We start from the raw sequence: 24,766 nt of genomic DNA, 5'->3' as shown, positions 1-24,766 counted from the left end.
CATTGGAAGGTATGGCCCCGGGTATTGATCTCGATTATTGGAGATAGTGCATGGACTCGAGATTCCTTGCGGGCAGATTCAGATCATGTGTGTTGCATGGGATAGCGGTTATGTTATAAGAGAAAGGTGTGGTATTGGGTGAGCACCGTGGCACATGTCAGAGTGACAAGGCGGCTAGGTGGATTTCCTTGGTAAGGAAAGGGAAAGAAATGTGGCTCCGAGAGGGAGTGTAAGTCCACAGAAGTGGAAGCAGTACTGCAGAGTCATGATGGGAGTGTTCCAATCATGGTTTATGAGCAGTGTGTTTGCGGATGCGGTATGAAACCGCACTTGGGTTGGAGGTTTGTTGAGGTCGCGGAAGAAATTTCCGCGGGTGTAGAGCCAAAAGGCTCAGAAGGAATGCAAGAATGGAATCTTGGATTTCCAGTTTGATTTCGGCCAAGGATTTATGTTTGTGGTGGAAATTCATCCTGGGGGGATGTTTGGAGATGTTGTCAGTGTATCGGGTTTCCCCAACCCAAAGATGCTTGAGTCAGTTTCAGCATGGGTATGAGATTGCGGTGGAGAAACTCATGGGAGTTGTTTTGAGGCAGAAGGATGTGTCATCCTGTCAGCATGGAGTGGATAAAGTTGGGCTCAGGCCGGGAATTCCGGTGGTTCTTGGTTATTTCTAGCTCATGTGAGTGATTGTTATGATTGGAGCAAGTGTTGCATCATGGGGGTAGTACTCAGTTGATATGTGTGGTTATCAGAGGATAAGGCCGGTGGCCGGTTTGAAGCGGTGGTCGGAACACCACAGGAAGGAAAATTGGGTTTGAGTTTCGGTGGTTGTGCGTTGAGGAACCTGGTCTGGTTAAAGCCAGGTGGTGCATTCCGAGAGTAGTTCTAGAGTTATGTTGTCGCAGGCTTCGAGGACGAAGCCTAATTTAAGTGGAGGAGAATTTTAACATCCCGGAATATCAAGAGTAGAGTCGAAGGGTTAAAAGTGTATTTGGGAAAGGGCTACTCGGCGAGTCCACGAGTGGACTCGGCGAGTAGGGTCGCGACTCTGGTTGCGTGTCAAGTGGCCAACTCGGCGAGTCGGCGGCTGGACTCGGCGAGTTGGTGCTGAGTGGAGAAATACCTAATTTCGGAGGATGAACCCTATATAAAGGACATTATACCCTCTCCCCAGCCTCCTTACCCTCCCTTGAAGTCCAGAAAACCCTAGAAACGCGATTGTGAAGGATTTGAGTGCATTTGAGCCTTGGAGGAGATCTTGGAGAGTTAGGAGGCTTGGAGCAAGGGGCTTTGCTATGATTCGGATTTCTTTGTTGTTGGGGCTTCCTTTTGAGGTATTATCTCGTTTCTTGGGCTGCTATTCATCTAGATTCATCATTTTTGGTATGTGTGGGAAGTTTAGCTTGTGGTATCTTGAGTTTGAAGGATAGATCTGAGGTTGCTACCTCAGATCTGGAATGGAGAAGGTCGGGAGTGCATTAAAGTCACTGTTCTCGAGTGTTTGGTGAAGTCATCTTGTCCTAAACCCTATCCCTAGAGTGTAAATGCCTAGATCTCCTTGGATTCACGTAAAGTTTGCCACTTTACGTGATGGATGGGTTGTAGGAGGGTAGATCTACGTTTTGGATCAATTGCATGGCCTGGAAGGTTTCTGTATGGGATGAGATCCAGAGGCACTCGGCGAGTCACAAAGGTGTACTTGGCGAGTTACTTTGACTTTGACTTTGACCAAGGGTTGACCAGTTGTTTTCCAGGGGCATTTTGGTAATTGTTGGATATTGTTTTGAGTTCAGTGCTTTGGTGGTTGGCCGGTGGTGGGGATCTTATCAGTGGTCGGAGCAGCTCGGGTTTATCTGTTCAGTCGGTAGTTGCGAGGTGAGTTATCCTCACTATATCAATAGGGTCTAAGGCACCAAGGCCGGCCCTTTATCGGATTGAGATCCGGGTATTGGTTGTTATGTTATTGTTTTGATATGTTTGCATCCTGGTAGCTAGGATGGTATATGTTAGAGACCAGGTTATGGTCGGTATCCTGTTATGTAGGATGATGCTATGCTAGTGACCGGTTAGGTCGGTATCCTAGTTAGGATGAGGATATGTTATGTGATCTGCTAAATCGGCTTGTTGACTGTGATTTGTTATATGATTGTATGTTTATGTGCACATGGTTGTTTGGACTGGGGTTGGGTTGAGGTGTGATGAGTTAAGAAACTCTTTGATCGTTTAGATCTTTTAACAGGTTAATCCCTAAAATGAAAACAACAATATAAAACACAAGAATGAATCAAAATATGTCGAATGATTCAATTGATTCAATCCTCAGCAGAGCTCGATAAAAAACTTCCGTTGTAGAGGATATTAGGGTTACAAAAGATAAAGATCAAAACCTTGAAAAATAACTTCCAAATCTAACGTACTAAGATGCATGCAAGCACCTATAAATACAAACCCCTAGAAAATAACTCACGGATGGACAGGCCCAATCCGGAGACTAAACGGACTAAATAGCGAGCCCAAGACGCAACACCTTTCAGACCTTACAATCTCCCCTTTGCGTCAATTGGAGCGAGACTATCACTTCGACTTGCTGGGACCAGCTGCAGGAACTTTCTGAGTGGTTTCAAACAGACTTGGGATGAGAGAAAGGATGGTCTGTCTGAAGCGAATGTACCACTGGATCATGTCATCAAAGTACTTCTTGTCGTCTGCTGAATTCTTCTTGCATCGATGAATGATTCCCAGAACATGTTCCAAGCATGCAGTGGTGTAAAGGTGCTTATCGGACAAAGCGAACAGGCATTTTTGGCCTTCGTTCCTTGTAAACATGACAGAATTCTGTTTCAGGTCGATTCTTCCCATCTGCATCATGTTCAAATCACTAGCAGAGCCAACAGGAGAAATAGTAGGCTTTTTCTTGAATATGCTAGCGATCTCCTGATCCATCTTGGCAACCTCCATAATGTAACATACGAGCATTCTCTTGAAGTGATCAATAATTGGACCATACTCAGCTTCATTGGTGAGGAGGATGTTATGCAAAATAATCCAATCATGTGGATTCAGGTTGGGAAGATCAGCAAGTGATATAGCATGTTCGGTTTTAGCAGAACCCCTCATCACTTTGAACCGAACGTTCGTGAAGTTCCCCTCACGAAATGGTTTTAGGACCCGAATGTTGATGATCTTCTGAGCGCTCCAAGTTTGATATTGTGGTTGAGCGGACTTCAGATAGAATTCGACAAGTTCCCTATCAACTTTTGGATGAGGATGAGGGACATCAGCAACGTTATCAAAGGCATGGAAGATGAAGGCTTTTCGGGTCAGTGGCATGTCGAACTGAGAATCGACAGAATTGATTCGATCCAATGAAATCACTGGTTCGAACCACAGAATGCTGGGAGTTTCAATTGATTCTTTTAAAAGCTTCTCAAGAGTCCACGGAGGAAAAAGAGTTTTCCTACTCTCAAGAAGGTCATGAGCCTCCTTCATTTTTCTTTCGTTCGCCTCAAACTCTCTGGCAACACGAGCGCTCATGTCAGCATCTTTATCCCGGGCTTGCTTCTTTAAGAGATCAGCGATAGTCTCTTTATCATCATCATCACTGTCTTCAACAATCTTCTTTCCTTTTTCTTTGACACCCGAACTTGAGGCTTGACCTGCTGGAGGATGTTCGGTTGCTTCAGTTGTTGTAGAAGTGGGAGGCGGTTGAGACACATCTTCTCCCCCTTGTTTCGGATAGGACATGAACTCAAGGAGCCCTTCAATTTTGCTTAAGAGAGCAAGGGCAGGAGCAAGCTTCTCTGCGAGAGTGCGCCTCATTGAGTAATTCAGGATCAGATCATGTGCTTCAATGATGTTGGAAAGGGCGGCGTGGACATCCGAAACACACGAAGAAATAACCTTACGCTCAGATCTAAGAGATTCGACTTCCTTTTGAGAATGGAAAAGATGAAGACTCTTGACCTTGAGAGCAGTGGTCTTGCAAGCGAGAGCATCCATCACGGAGTTCTCTGAAGCGAGGTCTTCATGCAGCTTAGTCAGGCGCTCCTCAACAGTCGCCTTAAACGATTTGGATTCTTCACTGAGAGATTGACGAAGACTGGCAAATGACTGTAGTTCGGATGCAACTGAGGTGGCCAGCTTATTGACAAGAGAGTCAAGCCTCTCTGCATTGGAGTCAGCAGTTCCCTGTAAAGATTGCAATAGAAAAGTAGCGTCAACAAATAGTTTTTCGACTTTTTCGGTCGCAGCAACACACGCCTTGGTAGAGGCGTCGATAACGGCAGTGGAAGAGTTGATAGAGGCTTCATGAGCCTTAGTAAACGTATCAACAATCCCCCGAATAGCAGCCTCTGAGATAGTAGATTGTGAGGAAGAAAAGGAAGAAGCAATGAGAGAATCGATTTTCTCATGAAGCTCCTTGAGATGCTTCTTGGTTACTGGAGCATCATCGTCATCATCACTTTGCATTTGATACGGACTGTAATAAACCGAGTCAAACGTCACGTTCTCTCCTCCAAGAAAAGGTTCTTCATTATCTGCTGAGTGAGCAGGAGATGAGGGTGAGGATGGAGGCTCGGTTGTGGAAGTAGGTTCGGGTACGGATGTATGTTCGGTAGTGGGAGTGGTTTCGGGTGCTGTAGTAGGAGCCCCCGTATCAGATACGTTGGTTCTAACTCCAGCGGTGGTTGTTGTGGTAGCTTTAGTGAAAATGGGAGGTGGTACAGGGATAGAGGTGGGTGGTATTTGAGTAGTGGAGGTTATGGGGGAAATGGAAATAGAGATGGAGATTGGGGGAAGAGAGACAGGTCTAGTGGAAACTGGTACCTCACGGGTAGGAGAACGTGGAGGAGTATTACCTCGAAGGGACTCTTCTGAGTCTGAACTCTCTTCCTCAGATTCACTGGAGGAGGAGGCAAGAATAAGCTTTCACCTGGGTTGAGTCTTCCTCTTCTTTGGTGGAGGAGATTGAGCTGCTTTGGTAGGTTTGCGTTTCTTCGGAGAAGGACCTTTCGCTCCTTTGACAACCTTCTTGTCTTTTCCCTTGTCATTTTTCTTTCCCCTGGGAGCAGGCCTATCAGCATCATGGATTGATTGAATCATGTCAGGAGTAAGCTCTCTGGGACCAGAGCGACGAAACTCCTTGTAAGTTTTGATGATGCGGCTGTCGCTTAGAACACACCCATACATTGACTCAGGGATTGAGCCAACAAACTGAAATTTAGATGAATCAGAGACGATTATCTTCGTGGTGTGGAAAGTTCCTATCGAGGAAAGTGGAGAATCAGCAACAATAGGAACGTGATACTTGTCCATCACCCACTTTGTGACCAGTGTCCAGAATCTGGCATATGAGATTTCTGAATGGCGAGAAGTAGACGCTAGACTCTGAATCAGTTGCTGCCATAAAATCGACCCATAATCAAGGTTGATGCCATGGTACAGCCCATAAAGAATGGTCATAAACAGACGACTCGCCCCTTGAACAAAACGGTGAAGAAGCCGTTCCACTGAGGAGGTAAGCAAGATTTCTTGAATTTTGTGACCGTCGTCAGAATTTCAATGTAACCCATGTTATAAAACATGGAGAACAACTGTCCCACTGGGATGGATTCAGGGTTAACCCTAGACTCATCAGGTTCAAACCATAAAAGCGAACATAATCGTTGTTTGGAGATGGCGGCCTTGTGATCAAGAATGTCGAAGAAGATTCGATCGACAGACTTGTCATAGTGGGCTGTGGAGAAGATTTGCGATAGACACTCCATTGAAACAGTGTCGACTTTGGTGAGAGCTGGAACAAGTGGCGAATACTTGAGACATTCCACGATTGGAAACATGAATACATCGTAAACTTGTGGAGTGAGATAGATAATCAAGCTTTGTTGAGGACGGATTGGCAGAATGTGAGAAGTAGCATGAACTGAAGAGGAGTCCTCCATTGAAGAGAAGAATTAGGAAAGATGATGAATAGTAGGAGAAACAAATCTTTTCTTGCTCTCTGAATATTTGGTGTAGTAAAGAGGTAAATTACGGTAGAAGTTACCTTTTATACCGTGTTAAGAAGAGAGAGAAAAATTTGTTCCCAACTCTTCAAGGAAAATGCGAAGAGTTTTCTTAGGTGATTGACGCGTGACAGTTTAGAGCCCCGATGATTACGTAGGAGAGAGAAAGACTGTCCCGTTTCACACGCCTTCCCATCAGGCGCCATTTGAAACGTCAAAAACGGTTCCGCTTCACACGCCTTTCCATCAAGCGCCGTTTGAAAGATCAAAGCGATTAGACTTTCGGCTGAGTCAGCAACTTATCCCTTTAGAGTGAGTTGTCGTCATAGAGCAAAATAACCACGTGTAACATTGTGAGCCACATCTCTTTTATAACCTCAAATCCCATAGCTAAAAATAGCTTGTAAGTAATGAAACCAGATTTATGGAAAATCAAAAAGATTTTCGTGCATAGAGTGTAAAAGAAAAAGAAATAAAGCAATACATATGTGGAAATTGTGATGTCAATAAAGACACGAAACAATGGACCCCGGGCACGAATCTCTTCCTTTAAAGTCAAGAGAGACCTTAAAGTGTTTGTGTGGTTTCCCGTTGAATTACGATCAGACACTTATTAAGAAGTGTTGAAAGGCATTTTTTAATAAGGCTAATTTGGGAGGCTTTCGCTTCAGTGCAGAATTCCTGATCTTGACATAAGACAGAAATCGACAGAAATACTTGTGAGACCAATGTAGTCTGTTGAACAAGTAGGTGTGAAGAGAATTTAAGTGGCATGTTGAGGATACTTTTAGGTGAAATCTCAAAAAAAAAATTGAAACTGGATTCCAAGGGAAGAAATGTTATGGGATTTAACAATTTCATAAGAATCACACAAAGAGAAAATTCAGAGATTTCAAGGTACAGCCCCATGGGTGAATTCGTTAATTCTTTAGTGAAAACTAGAGCAAATTTAATTGTTCACCGTCAATACATAGTAGGTATTGAATTGTGGGTTTCACTTAGCACGTAGTGGCATGAAGCTAAGATCATAAACACAGAAATTGTGTAACCATAAACCTCAGTGGTAATTTCTGAGAGTCTCAAGGGTTACGTGTATGAAGCGAATAAGGTGGAGGGAGGTATTGGAGATGGTGTAAAGAAACCAAAGTACCTTTGCTGTTAAAATAGGGACCGAGCAGAAAACTCTTATCTCATGTGAGAAGAGAGTAAGATAGCTCATGATTAGAATAAATATAAAAGCCTAATTGGGAAGACAAGGTTTGTATATACCAAGTCAGTAAGGCTATTATTCAGAATCAGGTGAGGCTTTGGACAACATACAACAGCATGCTTCTAGGGACACTTAACTATTAAAAAATGTGAGAACAATAATTGCCCCAGCGATTATCCACAAATGATAAAAAAATAAAATAAAATAAAATAAAAAAAATTTAACGAATGAAAAAAAAATATTTTTGGAGTTTTTGATTCAAAGAGAAAAACAAAAATAAAACAAACAAAAAAAATTTGGAACCGAACCCGAAATAGACCGAACGCTCAGTTCATTTCGGTTTCAAAAAAAATGTTTGAAAAAGAAAAATAATTGGAAAATAAGAGAGAAATAATTGAGAAATAAGGGTACAAAAAGTTTACAACCAAAGAAACTACCTGTAAGTGATAAGCGGAGACAAGTGAGTAAGACCGAACCCGAGCGCTCGGTTCATTTCGGCACTCACATGAACCGAACCCAAACGTTCGGTTCATTTCGCTTCCAACTTTTAGTTTTGAGAAGTAGTTTTTGGTACTGACTCCGATTCCATCATACCTAGCCCTTGTAAAATTTTATTAAAACTTGTTTCAAGAAGAGCTTTGGTGAAGATGTCAGCCATTTGATCAGTAGTTCGAACAAAATGATTCTCTACGTTTCCGTCTTCTACGTGATCTTTAATGAAGTGATACCTCAACGCAATGTGTTTGGTTTTGGAATGTTGCACTGGGTTATGACAGATCCTAATTGCACTTTCTGAGTCACAATATAGTGGGATCTTTTTCATATTGAGTCCATAATCTCTGAGTTGGCTTTGGATCCAAATCACTTGAGATGTGCAAGAAGCGGCTGCAATATATTCAGCTTCAGCTGTAGACAGTGAAACACATGTTTGTTTCTTAGATTGCCAGCTCACCTACTTTCCATCGAGGAATTAACATCCTCCTGTAGTGCTTTTCCTGTCTAAACCACATCCTCCAACGTCTGCATCTGAGTAGGCTTGAACAAAGAAACCTAAGTCTGATGGATACCAGAGACCAAGGGAGGTGGTTCGCTTCAGATACCGAAGTATGTTTTTCACTGCTAGCATGTGTGGTTCACGAGGATTCGCCTGAAACCTAGCACAGTAACACACAGAAAACATTATATCGGGCCTGCTAGCTGTGAGGTACATCAGGGAACCAATCATTTGGCGGTATAGTGTTATATCAACTGCCGGTTTTTCCAAGGATGGTGTGAGCTTGGTGTCGAACGCCATAGGAACTTTGACCTTTGAATCTTTCATTAAGCCGAATTTAGCAAGAAGAGTCTTGGTATATGCTTCCTGGTTGATAAAGATGCCTTTGGGTCCCTGTCTAATGTTTAAACCAAGGAAAAAGTTAATCGGACCCATTGAGCTCATTTCAAATTTAGTCTCCACCAACTTTCTGAATTCAGCTGTTAAGATAGGATTCATTGAGCCAAAGATGATATCATCGACATAGATTTGAACTATCATAAGGTGGTTACCTTCCTTTTTTCGAAAGAAGGTTGGGTCAACCGAACCTTGTTTGAATTTAGACATCTTTAAGAACATAGTTAGTGTTTAATACCATGCCCTAGGCGCTTGTTTGTGACAACCCGATATTTCAACTCTTTGTAATGACCTAAAAGGTCAAGTATTGTAACCACTTTTGAGTTAATAAAACTAACTTTCATAATAAAATGTCCTAATAGTTCTATTTAAATTCTTTCTATATTTAAATGTCTTTAAACCATGATCGTACGTGAAAAGAACGCCCAAATCCGACTTCATATAGCGAAGTTATGATTTTTCCAAGTTCGGCTTAGCAACAGACAGCTAAAAACTCGAATCGGAGATCAAGCGACTTTTGGCCAGAATGACCTAAACGAGAATCGAAGGTCTCGACAATGGTATTCCAGCGGTAAAAAGTCTGGCAAAAACCGACATCAGATAAAGAAGTTATGAATTTTCAAAGAAATTCCTTAAACACGATGAGTTATAAAATAAATAATAAAAATCATTTTGGAATTTGCCAACGGAGTCTAAACGAAAGTTGTAGAGCGTAGTCTCACCTACGCGTGGATATAAAGACCATCGAAAACGGAGTTCGTATGAAGAAGATATGAATTTTTGAAGTTTATTAAATAAATTATATAATTATTTAAATCAAAATTCGGACCTTATCCGAAGAGGAGTCAGCGTCCTCATCCGAGGTACGCGCTGCGTACCCCTGTACGCCCAGCGTACCCGAGAGGCTTGGCCTCTGATCGTCCACGTCGCCCTATCTGAGGTGTCCGACCCGTCCGACCCGCTGTCCCATCCGACCCGCCTACCCAGCAACCCGTCCCATCCGAAGCCGAGGCAGTCGAGGCTTCGGTCATGCATGACGTACGCGTACGCGCTGCGTACGAGCGTACGCCCCGCGTACGAGGCTTCTCAGACCCTCCTATAAATAGGATGCGAGGGCTTCCGAGAAAAGGGCTCATTTCTCTCCTTTCTCTCACGATCTTGCCTCGTTTTTCGTGCCCGTTCAAACCCGAAGCTCTGGTCTTTTTGCTCAAGTCCCGAGGGTCGATTTTACTCCCGAGTTTCCCGAGAATCTCGAGGAAAATCCGTTTCCCGAGACGAAACTCTGCCCGGTTTTCCATCTCGCTATCTTCAAACTTTCAAGTGAGTTCATACCCCTTAATTTACCTTTTAATTATTTTATAAATTCTTTTATATGCTTTCAAGGGGGGGGGGGGGGGGTTACAAGTAAAACACACGAGTATTATCGTGTATTACATAAAGAAACTCTTTTATATGCTTTTATATATCCAAATCACATGCGATTTACGAACTTTATAATGAACCTTCCTATATATATATAAAATATGTTAAATAGCATTCTATCTTTTGAAATATACATTGTTGTAATGCATGTATAAACTAAACTTTTCTTAGATTATTCTTGTCTATCTTAGACTCTACACCAAAAATCTATGCTTTCATAAACAAGTGATTCCTTTTCTAGGTATTTCTAAACAAACGAGACACACTTTTAGAAAACTATAATAGGTATAGTTTTACGAACAAATTTCTAACTCTTATGTACTAGAAACATGAATTTCAAGAAGTTTACTTTCGTATACAAGAACAAACGTAACATTTTAACAAGTAGATCTATTTTTATACCACGGTTTTGTGAGACACTAACTTCATGTACGTTCGAGTACACATTTCAAGTCCTGTATTATATACCAGAATCCCTTGTAGGGGGAGCGTGGTGTTTGTGTATAGATCTATACGGGCTTGACAACCCGCGCCCTGACTGTTAGCTGCAGTCCACCGTTTGGGGTGACAAACGTCATAACATTCCAACGCCTGAAGAACGTTGTGTATAGGCATTCCGAGTCAATAGTATGGTTATAAAACTCACAAGGGGTATTAAAAATTGCATTGATTTACAAGGTTTTCAAACTCATTGGTTATTTTACACTTACATACATTTTAGAAACAAACATTGGTCTTGAGTGAAGGCTACTATTATACTAGTAGAAAATATAGGATTTTCTAAACACAAACAAACAAAGACAAAACATTTCATTTCATTCAAACATTGTCATTTAAATACTTATGAAACTCACCAGCTTAAATGCTGATCTACTCTTTCAAAATTACTTGTATGTCCCAGGAAATCAGTAAATTTCAGGTATTCATTTTGCTTTTGATGAAGGGATGCTGCGGCGCCAGTTTAATCTCGTATTTAGACATCATATTGTAATTGGTTTTGAACATATAACTTTTGACAAATGTAAACTTTCAATTATATATATGATGGTTGTATTGCTTTCTTTACTATGTATTCATTTGTTACGCTACCACATGAAGTCATCCGCCCCCGAACGTTTCCGCCGTTCAGGTTTTGGGGTGTGACATTGTTTCAGACCATAAACTGCCTTGTCTAGAATGTAACAGTGATTTGGGTGCTTTTCATTCACAAAACCTGGAGGTTGCTCCACGTAAACCATTTCTTCAAGTTCTCCATTCAGAAAGGCGCATTTCACATCCATTTGGTAGACCTTGAAGTTCTTGTGTGCAGCATAGGCAAGAAATATTCGAACAGATTCCAGCCTTGCTACCGGAGCAAATGTTTCTTCATAATCAATTCATTCTTCCTGGCAGTATCCTTTCACCAGAAGACGAGCTTTATTTCGAATCACATTACCCTCCTTATCCATTTTGTTTCTGAATACCCATTTGAGACCAACGACTGAGGCATCTTTAGCTGTTGGAATGAGGCGCCATACCTTATTTCTTTCAAACTCGTTGAGTTCATCTTGCATTTCCTGGACCCAATCAGAATGATCAAGAGCAGTATTGACTGGCTTTGGCTCAACTTTGGATACGAAGGAATTATATATGCAGAACTCTACTTTGGAGAATAGGGAGGTTTTCTTTGCCTTCACTTGGGATCGGGTTAGGACCTTTTCAAATACATTACCCACTATCTGAGATACAGGATGATCTCTGGTCCATTTAGTGAACGGAGGATAGTTTGGATCATAGGATGGATCCAATTCGGCGTTGACCATTTCTTCCAGCTCAGATTGACTATCGTCATCATAGAACATATCAGAATTCTCCCCCTCGACAGATGATGAGTCATTTGGATTTTCAGGTTGATTTGGACCTTTGGGTGCAACAGAACTCTCAGGTGTAGCCGGGCTTTCGGGTGCTACAGGACTTTCGGGTGTAGCCGGGCTCTCGGGTGCTACAGGACTTTCGGGTGTAGCCGGGATTTCGGGTGCTACAGTGATTGAATTCTCCCCCAGAAAATGTGAGTCCGGTTGACTTGAAGAAAATTGATTCCCCCCCTCAACTGAAGTGTCGTGCTGAGGAGGTTCATTTCGAACTTGTTCTCCTTCTCCCATTTGTTTGGCTGCATCTTCGACAATTTGCTTTAGATGATCGATTTTGTTGTCTGCCGCCTTGGCTTCTGAGAGAGTGGCTTTCTCAGGTTCATCGAATAAGTCTACGAATTCATCAAATTAATTAGCTATTGTGGCTATGACTTAACCTGTTTGAGAGAAAATCTCTCCAATTGCTTCTTCAGTAGCCTTTAGTTTCTTGACGTAACTGTCATCAAAAGTCACATAATAGGTTTCTTCAATCTTTCTAGAACGTTTATTTAAAACCATGTAAGCCTTAGAAGTAAGAGAATATCCAGGAAAAATTCCTTCGTCAGCTTTAACATCAAACTTGTTACGATGTTCTTTGGAGTTGAAGATGAAGCACCTTGAACCGAACACATGGAAGAATTTTACATTCGGCTTCCTGTTATTGATGATCTCAAAAGGAGTGAGAGAGAAACGCTTGTTGAGATAAGACCTATTCTGTGTAAAACATGATGCAGCAATAGCATCATCCCAGAAATATAAGGGAAGAGAAGCAAAACTTAGCATAGTTCGGGCCGCCTCACACAAGGACCGGTTTCGCCTTTCGACAATACCATTCTGTTGAGGCGTATAAGGGGCTGAGAAGTTATGAATGGTTCCTTTTTCTGCCAAGTAGTCTTCGAATTCTTTGTTCTTGAATTCCAGTCCATTGTCGCTCCTAATGTTTCGAACGACTTTTCTCAGTTGCACTTCAACCTGCTTGATAAACATCTTTAGCTTAGGAGTGGCCTCAGATTTGTGCTTCAGAAAGAATACCCATGTAAAACGTGAGAAATCATCAACAATAACAAGAATATACTTGCTACCGCCAATGCTCTCGATTGATGATGGACCACACAAGTCGATGTGAAGCAACTCAAGTGGTTCAACAACTTTTGTGTTTATAATTGATTGGTGACTTTCACGACTTTGTTTCCCCATTTCGCATGCAGCACACAAGTGTTCTCGATCAAACTTGAGTAATGGAAGACCCCGAACATGACCTCCGGTGACAAGCTTGTTGATTTCTTTGAAGTTGAGATGTGAGAGCCTTCGGTGCCACAACCAGCTTTCGTCAGAATGAGCTTTGGACCAAAGACATATGGCTGGATTTCCTCTGATTGGTCTGAGATTCAGAGGAAGCATTTCGGCTTTTCGATCTGATTTGAGAATGACCTTGTTGGATTTCTTCTCTATAATCTCTGAACCTTCGTCGTCGAATGAAACTTTGAGACCGGTACCTCCCACCAGTTGAGATACACTGATAAGATTATGCTGCAACCCTTCTATGTACGCCACCTTTCTGATTGTGAAGTCTCCATTGGTTATCATCCCATAACCCTTTATTGTTCCATAGGAGTTGTTACCGAACTTGACATTGCCACCATTTTGAAGTGATCGAAACTCCCTTAGCTCTTCCTTTCTTCCTGTCATGTTACGTGAGCAGCCACTGTCAATATACCATTCTTCGTCAAACTGCTCGTCACTAATAACCTGCAAAAATTAAGCAGATTTAGGAACCCAAAGTTTCTTGGTCCACGTGAGCCTTTCACAAGAACAGGAATAGTAAGAGAAACATCAACAAGATATGTTCGTTTTATTAAGGTTGTTTCATTATTTCTTTTAATGGTTTGGACATCCCCAAATTTCACGGCCAGAAAAGACCGATTTGTTTATGCTTTATTTTTTTTAAATCAGAGTAATCGTTTAAAGAAAATTGTTGCGGAATTTGTTCCCAAAAACAAAAATATGATAACCATTTATCAAAACATTTCTCAAAGAGAATGTATTTTTATTAAATAATAAAACCTCGGGATGTCATGTTCGATACAGACCAAAAGCATAAACAATATAAAATAAACCTTACAACGGTTATTTATAACTACTGATCTATAATCCAAAATATCTCGTCAAGTCCACCAACTTATACCCTTGTGTCATTACCTGTAATGCAAAGAAAACTGAGTGGGTCAGGCTTGGGAGCCTGGTGAGCATATAGGGTTTTCAACCCACAATAATATAATTATTATATTCAATTATTAAACAATCAATCAAATTACCCACCCCCTATTATCTCCATTTATTTCTTAAAGTTTTATCCTAAGAACCGGCATTCATTTATTCCTAAGGAATTGGCACGAAATCCATTGCTGCCAAAGTTTATTTATCAAGTACTAAATCCATAGTTATTAGGCGCTAACTCCATAGTCACCAAGGTTCACTTAACAAGCCCTAACTCCATAGTCGCCAAGGTTTACTCAACAAGCGCTAACTCCATAGTCGCCAAGGTTTACTCAACGTGCGCTAACTCCATAGTCGCCAAGGTTCATCAAATAGGCACGAAGTCACATCGTTGCCAAGGTTTATACAATAGGCGCTAACTCCATAGTCACCAACTATCCCACCTACCCAAGTTCTACTCAACATTTTCGTAGATATAAATACTTACACAGTTTAAATCATTCAACACTTGTAAAAAAACATCAATTCCACGTCCATCTCAAATAGACAAATAATATATAAACACATAGCACGTATTTCATAGCAAATACTTCATATTTATGTGTTAGAAGAAAGTAACCACACACTCACTTGATCAGAAGATGATCGGACAGCACTACGGCTTGTAGAAGTAGTGTTCTTCGGTGAAACCGGGATCACTTCACACACCGGGTTTCTCGCGGGCAGAGCTTCGGCTCGGAAACTCTTTTCTTCTCGGGATCTTCGGTGCTTCGGGACTTGCTTCGGGTCTCGGGGTTGATACCGGGGCTTCGGGGGGTTAAAATAGGGCTTCGAGGGTGTATCGGGAGTGGGAGAGAAGGGATGGAGCAACCATAGTCGGCTGGCCCTTCAAATCTATTTATAGGGCAAATTTGGCCCTTGCCACGTCGTGGGATCCTTTTGCCACGTCGTGGGCTTGATCGTCACTGCATGCGTCATCCCAAGTTGCATCTGGGGGACTCCCGGAGCTGTCAGGAGACTTGCCATGTCGTGGCACTGCTTGCCACGTCGTGGTCTCTGAAAGTTTTGGGGTTTCGCGCCCCGAACTTCAGAAATTCATAACTTTCGCATACGAACTCCGTTTTTGACGTTCTTTATACCGACGCGAAGGTGAGATTATGATCTACAACTCTCATTTAGACTCCATTGGCTAATTTTAATATATTATAAGTATATTTTATATATTATCTTTAGTAGGCTGGGACAGGAAAACTCCGTTCGAAATTCATAACTCCTTCATCTGAACTCCGTTTTCATCTGTCTTTTTATCGTTGGACTACTATCGAAGAAATATTTGACTCTCGTTTAGATCACTAAGGATAGATATCTATCTACCTTAAATTCACTATTTACGTCGCGCTAGGTCGTGTCGGTTCTGTCGCGAAACTTTGACAGGTCATAACTTCTTCGTTATAACTCGGATTTTGGCGTTCTTTAAATACACGGAAACCTTGTGACATATACTACAACTTGGTTAAGATTAATACTTACAAATAATCTTCCATCAATTAGTGATTTTAGATGCTTATCGTCTCTAAATTGACTAGCCCGGATCTACGGGCGTTACAATTATCTCCCCCTTAAGATGATTACGTCCCGGAATCATCAACGAAATAGGACTTGCATAATGATTCCACACGTTATCTCTTCATCCTAGATAATCACCGTAACTTCAATGTTTCCTCGATAGAATATTTAACTCTATGGCTTTCTTGACCGCAGATGATGCCCAATCTTGCATCTGCTTATCGTACTATGTTGTACTTTCAATCATAACTTCTAAGTTAAAAAATAAGTCCTTATTGTGGACTCCTTCTTCTTCTCAGGATAAATACTTTCATTTATCTATTGTAACAAACCGATGGGTCGTGTCCCGATGACCTCTTATCGTAGTCAGACTCAATTGATATGACCACTAGGGTAGGAATAACAACCGTCTTACTAGTCATTACCGAAACAATGGTAATGACATGCTTGAATAAAATGGAATCAATTACTAGCTTCTTGGTAACCTTGCGACTTCCCATGATCCAAGCGTGAGTCCTATGCTTCTGGTAGTATAGATCTCTACTACCATTCACACCTACTTCATACTCGTCTCAAGTATTGTCTCGTAGTTAACCAAGTCACCATACATAAATCATATAATCATTCAACACATCAGATAACAAAACCAGGGTTTATATTAATTCTTGAAACTATTACACAAAAGTTCAAGTTCACCCTATACTATGCCTCTAATAGGCTACATCATAAGTTACTATTCGCACTGCTACTTCATAACTTGATTATTGGATATAAAATCCTCATCCTTGATTCGCTTCGTCGAGGATCATGTGGAATGCCCTTGGCTGTGGCGGTGTGTTTTTCTTAGTCTTTATAAATATGCCCTTCTTCGTTACACCTATAGCACACCTTCTTGATAGGTGCGCACTTGTCGGCGTAGTGCCCTGTCTTCCCACATTTGTAGCAAGTCATTTCCTCACTACATTTCCCGAAGTGTTTCTTCTTACACTTCTCACACCACTTAGCTTCATCTCTTCCCCCAAATTTCGAGAATTTGATTTCTTTGTCGATTATAGAAGATCCTTCACGCTTCCTTTTCTCTCCAACTTCAGCTCTTTCCAGACCTTTTTCTTTTATTTGGGTCTCAACATTCTTGGCTGCCCAGATGGCGGCTTTCAGAGTGGTTGCTTGCTTGACTATCGGACCAAAGTCCGCAGGTAATCCATTGGCAAACTTGTTGACCTTGGAAAGTTCAGTTGGAATTAGGTATGAAATAAGCTTCATCTTCTCCGTAAAGCTTGTAGCGTATTCAGTAACGCTCAATTTTCCCTTCTTTAGATTCTGGAACTCATTGTTGATTTCCAGAAGATCCTACTCAGAGCAGTATTGCATTTTCATTTGCTCCACGAACTCTTCCCAAGACATCTTGCTAGCTTCCCCCTTGGGCATTGAACCGGCCAGTAACTTCCACCAGCTCAGTACTCCAGATTTTAACAGAGGGATTGCAAGAGCGGTATTCTGTCTGTTGCTACACTTGCAACTTTCAAACATTGTCTCCATCTCAGAGATCCAGTCCATGACTTGCACCGGTGTCGGGCTCCCAGAAAGACATGGTGGTTTGGATGCCATGAAATCCTTGTACTTGCATCCACGTCCATCATTCCCTCCATCATGATTGTTTCGACGAACTATTGGTGGGTTGGCTTGACCAATGGTCCCACTATTGTTCCCTTCTTCTGACTGCCCCTCATTCAGCTCAGGCTGTTCAACTGGTATTGAGGGTTCACTCCTGTTGTTCAGCAACAATTGTCTCATTTCCTCCTTTTGTTTAGCCATCATGGCTTGAATCATGGTTCGCACTCCATCCATTGTGATTGGTTCAGGTGTTGCTGCTACCACAGCCACTCGCTCAAGCACAGGTGGTTAATTCCTGTTTTCGTTCACGTTTCCAGCTCCACTCCTGGTTCTTGTCATTTTGATCTATACACCGAATAAGGTGAAATTAGATCCTTATTCACGATGGATATTCAAATCATCCTTATCACTCCGAAACGTTTACATGCTAGTTATAATATCGTAGACGTATGCTTAGAATCCTACACACATAAGGTTTCCAGATCCGGTCGGCAACAGACCATAGATCTGAACAAATAATCATTACTTAGCATTCTAAGTTTAAGTCCAGAAATTTCCTACAAATTCCTAGTTCGCTTAAACTATTGCTCTGATACCAACTGTGACATCCCCAAATTTCACGGCCAGAAAAGACCGATTTGTTTATGCTTTATTTTTTTTAAAGCAGAGTAATCGTTTAAAGAAAATTGTTGCGGAATTTGTTCCCAAAAACAAAAATATGATAACCATTTATCAAAACATTTCTCAAAGAGAATGTATTTTTATTAAATAATAAAACCTCAGGATGTCATGTTCGATACAGACCAAAAGCATAAACAATATAAAATAAACCTTACAACGGTTATTTATAACTACTGATATATAATGCAAAATCTCTCGTCAAGTCCACCAACTTATACCCTTGTGCCATTACCTGTAATGCAAAGAAAACTGAGTGGGTCAGGCTTGGGAGCCTGGTGAGCATATAGGGTTTTCAACCCACAATAATATAATTATTATATTCAATTATCAAACAATCAATCCAATTACCCACCCCCTATTATCTCCATTTATTTCTTAACGTTTTATCCTAAGAACCGGCTATCCTTCATTCATTTATTCCTAAGGAATTGGCACGAAATCCATTGCTGCCAAATTTTATTTATCAAGTACTAAATCCATAGTTATCAGGCGCTAACTGCATAGTCACCAAGGTTCACTTTACAAGCACTAACTCCATAGTCGCCAAGGTTTACTCAATAAGGGCTAACTCCAGAGTCGCCAAGGTTTACTCAACGTGCGCTAACTCCATAGTCGCCAAGGTTCGTCAAATAGGCACGAAGTCACATCGTTGCCAAGGTTCATACAATAGGCACTAACTCCATAGTCACCAACTATCCCATCTACCCAAGTTCTACTCAACATTTTCATAGATATAAATACTTACACAGTTTAAATCATTCAACACTTGTATAAAACATCAATTCCACGTCCATCTCAAATAGACAAATAATATATAAACACATAGCACGTATTTCATAGCAAATACTTCATATTTATGTGTTAGAAGAAAGTAACCACACACTCACTTGATCAAAAGATGATCGGACAGCACTACGGCTTGTAGAAGTAGTATTCTTCGGTGAAACCGGGATCACTTCACACATCGGGTTTCTCGCGGGCAGAGCTTCGGCTCGGAAACTCTTTTCTTCTCGGGATCTTCGGTGCTTCGGGACTTGCTTCGGGTCTCGGGGTTGATACCGGGGCTTCGGGGGGTTAAAATAGGGCTTCGAGGGTGTATCGGGAGTGGGAGAGAAGGGATGGAGCAACCATAGTCGGCTGGCCCTTCAAATCTATTTATAGGGCAAATTTGGCCCTTGCCACGTCGTGGGATCCTTTTGCCACGTCGTGGGCTTGATCGTCACTGCATGCGTCATCCCAAGTTGCATCTGGGGGACTCCCGGAGCTGTCAGGAGACTTGCCACGTCGTGGCACTGCTTGCCACGTCGTGGTCTCTGAAAGTTTTGGGGTTTCGCGCCCCGAACTTCAGAAATTCATAACTTTCGCATACGAACTCCGTTTTTGACGTTCTTTATACCGACGCGAAGGTGAGATTATGATCTACAACTCTCATTTAGACTCCATTGGCTAATTTTAATATATTATAAGTATATTTTATATATTATCTTTAGTAGGCTGGGACAGGAAAACTCCGTTCGAAATTCATAACTCCTTCATCTGAACTCCGTTTTCATCTGTCTTTTTATCGTTGGACTACTATCGAAGAAATCTTTGACTCTCGTTTAGATCACTAAGGATAGATATCTATCTACCTTAAATTCACTATTTACGTCGTGCTAGGTCGTGTCGGTTCTGTCATGAAACTTCGACAGGTCATAACTTCTTCGTTATAACTCGGATTTTGGCGTTCTTTATATGTACGGAAACCTTGTGACATATAATACAATTTGGTTAAGATTAATACTTCTAAATTCACTATTTGACTAGCCCGGATCTACGGGCGTTACAATGGTAAACACTTTGATTTTATTAGGATTAGTTGCCTGCTTTTTGGATTCAGATTCTGGGGTATGGACTTTTGTCTATTGTCTGTCTTCCTTGGCTGAGGAAATCTTCCTTTTTCCTTTCAAGTTCGTTGATGATCTTGAATTTTGTGTAGGAACAGAATTGGGTTTAGAAGAAGATTGAGAATGAGAAGAATTAGAGGAAAAGAAATTATAATGCGAGTCTTTCCTTACTTGGGGTTCAAAATGACCCTTTCGTTTGTGGTTATTAGAGGGACTGAACCTGGACCTACGGTAGCCGCTTGATGATGAGCCGAAGTTGGATTTTTGGGTGTTGTTGGTTGGTGGTCCGAAACATGGTCTTTTATTATAAATGCTTGATGGACTGAAATCAGGTCTTTGCCTGTTATTATTTGGCGGACCGAAACTAGCTTTTCGGTTGCTGTTGCTTTCGGGACCGAACCTATCCTTTCGTTTCTGTTCTTCGTGTAGCCCGAAAGTCTTTCTCTCTGACTTAGAGTCTTTCTCATGGTAAGAGTAATGAGGGTTTTGAGAGCGCCAAAACTGCTTTCTCTCTGAGAGATTTTTCTTGTATCTCAGGTTTTCTGCTGCTTTTGATTTTTCACCTGTTTCGGTTGTCTGTGGATATTAGCTTTTTGTTTCAGCTTCTTGGCAACCGGTTCACTCTTCATAGATGAGGTTTCGCTTGTGGAGGTGACTTCTTCTACATGAATTTCTTTTGTGCCACTTGTACTTGGTACATCAAAGTTGATAGGCTTATTCAGCGGTTCGGGCACATATCTACCTTTGGTCTTCCAGGATGTTCGCTCTGACAGACCAACCGTTTCGTCTGCATTGTCTATAGGTGCTGACCAGAAAAACTTATCACAGTCATCTGCATTATCTTCGTTCACTATGGCAGTGAGTTCGGCTGTTTGATGTTCGGTTACTCTTGTGACCTTATACACCTGATTTGGAGTAGTTCTAACCTTCTGAAACACAACGGCCTTTTCTTTAAGGGCTGGGGACTTAGTTTTGGACAAACGAGCGAATTCCACAAAATTTTCAAAAATTAGGTTTTTGTGGTTTTCGGATTCGCTCTTGACAAACTCAAAACAGTCGACTTCATCCTCTACAGAAATTTCACTCATATCATCGTCCTCATTAAGTTCAGATGCGTTTTCAACATCAATTTTGTTTTCTGAACTTAAATTGGTACTCAATGAGTCGAATTTTTGTATGGTTTCAGTCCTGAGTTTCAGCTTATCATTTTCATCCAAAAGATTTTTAAGCATGAACTTATGGTCTTTGGACTTTATAAAAGATTCTATTTTGTCCAGACCATACATATAAGTAGGATTAACATCATCGGAAGATACAACACTTTCACAGTTGTATGCTTCGGCATCAATTTCATCCTCCTTAAACTCAAGGAAGGGTAAAATCATGCGATGTATCTTCTGCCCTATTTCACAATTTAGATGCAGTTGTGTAATGTTAGCATAAAGCCTTTTAGCGATCAAACAAAAAAACATTCCTTTGTTTTAATAATTTCAGATTGTCTCTTTGCAAATAAATGTTTTCATCCCTAGACTTAATTAGCTCCAACTCCTTCTACTCAATCCACATCCTTCGCTCCTCACTCTTGGATGACACCCTGCTTATTTGGTCAGTCAGATTAGAATTTGTGGCCCGTGTTTGAGTTAAACAACTATCTAGATTTGAAATTCTTGAATTCAAGTTATTTAATTCCTTTCCATATGATTTTTGTGGAATTTTAAACGAAACAAAAACAAATTGTACCTTCTTGATCAGTTCATCAAGTTCACTAATCTGCACATTGAGAGGTTTTGCTGTAAAGCACAAGTCCTCTCGCTCCTTGGTCTCTTCATTTCCACCGTCAGTGTTGTATCCCCTCATCTGAGATACATCGGTCACCATCAGACATCTTCCACCGGTTTCACCACCTTTTCCGACATGAGCCTTTCCATGAGAAGGCTTTCTCACCTCATCGTCTTCTGAGTCGGTCGACCACACCTGTACGCCACCGAACTCGTCATCCTCTGCCGAACCCTGCATAATAAGAGCATTCATAGAAGAATTAGTGGCAGCCTTCTTCCTTTTTATTTCTTCCAGTCTTTTCATAAGACTTGCTTCTTCATCTTTCTCAGCCATCTTCTTCAGCACTCAATCCTTTGTGTAGTGATTCTTTCCTCCACAGTAGAAGCAACTGACACTAGATTCAGCTTCACCCTTTGGTTCCTTTTTCGACTCCTCAACCTTCGGTTCATCTTTCACTCTTTTGGAACTATAGCTTTCTTGCCAATTACGATTTTTGTTGGAAGGAAACTTTTTCCTGATAAACCTTCTAGGATTTGACACCATTAACACATAATCTTCGGCGGTCAGATCGTGATCTCCCAGATGAAGATCCTTTTCATCTTCTTCAACAGTTTTACCCTCGGACAGAAGCGCCAGAGACCCCAGACTAGAAACCACATTTTTTCTTGCATCACTATCTTTTCTTGGGATTTTAGAATTCCCACCAGTTTCGCCAGCGAGTACGATTTGAACTGCTCGTGTGCTTTAACTGTTGACACAACAGCTATCCATTCGGATCTCAGACCATTCAGAAAAGTGACCTTCTGTTCAATAAGCTTCCTTTCAATATCATGTTTGATCATCTTACTGAGAAGATGATTGAAGCGATCAAACGTTTATGTAACTGACTCATCAGGATTTTGCTTGAACTCTCCAAATTCAGACAGAAGCAAGGTCTGAATTGAGTGCTCCAGATCTTCATCTGTGGAATACAGCTCTCGCAGCCGATCCCAGATTTCTTTAGTTGTACTGCAGGAACTTACCAATCTAAACGTGTCAGATTGAAGAGCGAATCGAATTAGTCTCAGTGCCTTGATGTTGCACTGAAACTTCTCCTTTTCGTCCTGAGCGACATCTTTCACATCTTTCAATAAATCATTATACTCCTTTTGAGTTTTAATAATTCTGGATGTTCCTGAATGAGCAAGTGGTCCAGACATAATGGCTTCCCATATCAAATACCCATTATCTTCAGATCCAATGACGTAGTCTTCAAAATGATGCACCCAAACCTCGTAATCTTGAGTGTAGAGAATTGGAATCTTAGTTGTAGATCCTATACTATTTGAGATGTTGATAGGACTGGATTGAGAATCGTCCATGCTTGATCGTTTAACCTGTTGTAAGATCAGACTTGTAATACGTAATATTAGGGCAAGATGAATAAATAATGAGATACGTCAATTATGGAGTGACGGCTCAATAAATATCAGTAAATACGGAATAAACCCTAATCACTTCTTTCACAGAAGAGATGTGTATGAGTTACACAGCCTCCTGCTCTGATACCAATTGATGAGTTAAGAAACTCTTTGATCGTTTAGATCTTTTAACAGGTTAATCCCTAAAGCGAAAACAGCAATATAAAACACAAGAATGAATCAAAATATGTCGAATGATTCAATTGATTCAATCCTCAGCAGAGCTCGGTAAAGAACTTCCGATGTAGAGGATATTAGGGTTACAAAAGATAAAGATCAAAACCTTGAAAAATAACTTCCAAATCTTACATACTAAGATGCATGCAAGCACCTATAAATACAAAACCCTAGAAAATAACTCACGGATGGACAGGCCCAATCCGGAGACTAAACAGACTAAATAGCGAGCCCAAGACTCAACACCTTTCAGACCTTACAAGGCGGGTCCTGCTTTGTGCTGTAGGCCAAGATACCCAAAGCGGACCGGTTGTCCCGAAGGCCCAGCGAGCGGTCCGGATAGGCTGTAGGCCCCAAGAGGGCAGACCAGACCTGCCGAGGCTCGGAGAGTGGACCAGGCCGACTGAAGGCCCGGTGCGGGCAGACCAGTCATACTGTAGACTCAGAGAGTGGACCAGGTGGATTGAAGGCCCGGAGCGGGCGGACCAATCACACTGTAGACTCGATGTATATGGCTAGACTCGGAGGGTGGTCCAGGTGGACTGTTGGCCGGTGCGGCGGACCAGTCACACAGTAGACCCGAAGTGCATGGCTGTTCTGTGTTCTGATATGATATGGCGTGTTATGCGAGTATGGTATATGTGGTTGGTATTTTGGGGGTATCTCACTAAGCTTTCGGGCTTACAGTTGTGATTTAATGTTTTTCAGGTTCTTCAGGAGACCGTGGCAAGGCAAAGGCGTGATCGTACCGCTCCTCATGATTATGTTTTATGATGTGATTCTGGGAAGACTCTAATAATAATTGTATTGAAAACCTTTTTGTAATAACATTAAGAAAATGGGTTGTTTTTGAAAAGTTAAAATTGGTTGAATTTTTATGGTCGTTACATCCAAGATCTAAGTGTGATATCAGTTTGAGCAGCTAGAGTCATTGACATTGTTGGGATTCAAGAAGTGTTAGCTAGTTTTTGGGAGTTGTGTTGTTTTGTAAGTGTTATTTATTGTGTTCAAGAGTTTTTAAGCATCATTCGTCAGGAGATTGATCATCGGAATGAGAGAGGGTTTGGGAATCCTTCAATTCTCTTATGCTGATCGGACATAGTTGAATCTAACTGGGGGAGATCCATTTAGATATCCAGGATAGAAGCGAGTGTGAGACAAGGATGCGTCTCACATTCCAATTTGGGGGGGGAAAGGCGGTCTTAGGGGTTGACTGAACGTAGGATATCCTGGGATGGGAGCTCCCCAACTTCTGGATCGTGTCTTTTCTTTCTAACGTCATATAGCAGGCCTTGGGGGAGGCAACCAGGTAGATTTGCAGTCAATATTTGAATTTAGTTGGGAGGATAGACCGTATGGGCGCTCAACGTGAGATGTGCTTTGTTTGATAGATGACCGATAGGGCTATGGTTAGTGATCATGTTAGGTTGAAAGTGTTGTAAGACTACTGGGGAGCCGTAGCATTCACTA

This window comes from Lactuca sativa, chromosome 7, assembly GCF_002870075.4.
Source record: "Lactuca sativa cultivar Salinas chromosome 7, Lsat_Salinas_v11, whole genome shotgun sequence".
In the NCBI taxonomy this organism is placed as follows: domain Eukaryota; kingdom Viridiplantae; phylum Streptophyta; class Magnoliopsida; order Asterales; family Asteraceae; genus Lactuca; species Lactuca sativa.
The sequence above is the reverse complement of the archived record's forward strand: the minus strand, read 5'-3'. Positions refer to the sequence as shown.